This window comes from Pteropus medius, unplaced genomic scaffold (assembly GCF_902729225.1).
Source record: "Pteropus medius unplaced genomic scaffold, Ma_sr-lr_union100, whole genome shotgun sequence".
In the NCBI taxonomy this organism is placed as follows: domain Eukaryota; kingdom Metazoa; phylum Chordata; class Mammalia; order Chiroptera; family Pteropodidae; genus Pteropus; species Pteropus medius.
The window spans coordinates 623,048-624,783 of record NW_024348529.1 but is presented as its reverse complement, the minus strand read 5'-3'; positions in this window follow the sequence as shown (position 1 = coordinate 624,783).

Sequence of the window (1,736 nt, the reverse complement as noted above, 5' to 3'; positions counted from 1 at the left end):
AAGGCACGACTGCCAGCGCCAAGGGCGGTCAGTCCTGGGTGTGACGCAGAGCGCGTGGCTGCAGGGCACACGCCGCACTCTGTGCCTGGGAGCTGCTAGAGATTGGGCCTTAGACGTTCTCGTCGCAAGAACAAGGGCCTCATGTGTGGGCGGTGATGCTACCAGACGCACGGTGGGGGCCACACCACAACACGGACAAACGTCGGGTCACTGCGTTGTCCACCCTGGACTGATACAACTATGTCAATCGCTCCCTCCATAAACAAAAATTTAAAAAAAATCATTGTTAACTTTTAAGCTGTGATCATGGTATTTCTTCTTATATAAGAAATAAATACTAACATCTTCACAGAGGAAATGACGTGACGTCTGGTTTTTGCTTCAAAATGCCCCCGAGGGAGAAGGGGGTGGACAAGTGGGGCGCGCATAGCCCCAGGTGGACAACTGTTGCAGCAGAGTGATGGAACAGGGTCATTCTACTCATCTTTTTTTGTGTATGGTGTACTAGAAATAGCCCAAAAAAAACATAAAGACTTCTGTAAAAAATAAATGTCGTGACTCCTCCCTCTGAAGCGTGGGGCTCCCTGGGCCAGTGACGTGGAGACAGCTTCCTGGACTGTGCTTATTCTGCACTAGTGTCCTTTCTCAGGTGGCTGTGGCTGCGCCAACAGTACACCATGGACCCGGAGGTGTCGGGACACCACAGACTGTCCCTGAAGAGTGGCTAGAACTGAAATCCACCTGGAGATTTGTCCTCTGGTCCACAGCAGCTTTACTCACAATAGCCAAATAACAGCCCAAACGTCCACCAGGATGTGAGGAAACTCAAAGGAACCCAACTCAGCAATGAGAAGGGTGAGCTGGTCCATACGGCAGCAGGCGGGTCCAGCTTTACACTGACGGATACAGGCGGTGTGGGGGGGGACACTTGTGACCCCTCAGGAAGCACGTCGTCCGCAGTGATGCAGAGCCACTGGAGGGTCTTGGGGCTGGGCAGGCGGGGTGCAGGTGGGGCTGGGGACTGACCACACAGGGACACGGGAGAACCCGCTGGGACAGTGGGAATTCCCTATCCTAATTACGCAGGTGTCAGAACTCGTCACCTGCCACTTAAAAACGGGCTCGTTCCACACCCAAGTCATGTTCGGTAAAGCTGAGGGATACCCTTGCTGAGCCACTCGTCTACCTGTCTACTCACGAATGCTGCCCGTTCCCACCAAAGAACACACGCTGAGCTCCAGCTCGACATGCAAAGATGCGAATGTGGACGTGCTGGGGGAAGGGGACGGCATGCCCGCCCTGAGAAGCGCGCGTCCCAGGCCAGCAGGGCCTGCAGCCACAGCGGAACCCAGAGAGTGGGCGTTCGGGACTCACGGCAGAGCTTGCCAAATCCGCAGTGAACCGTCAAGGGCCGCGGGCGCAGAGGCGGGCGTGTGTGCGTGTCCAGTCCACCCCGGGCCGGCCAGTCTGCGTCCAGGCGTCTGCGTTTTAAAGCCTCTGCCTGACCGCAGCTTTTGGGACTGGCATCGGATAACAAGGACGCACTAACTCCTGTGTGGTGTCACGTGCCTTCAAGCTACTGCTTCCGCATTGTCACGAGCCAGCTTGTTTAGTGCCTCCTGTGTGCAGGGGCTGTGTGTGTTGGGGGGGGGTGGTTCTGCAAGCCAAGAGGCTCAGTCCTACCCCGTAGGCAAGCACAGGGCGACTGGACGCTCCAGAACCATGACGGCTGCCAG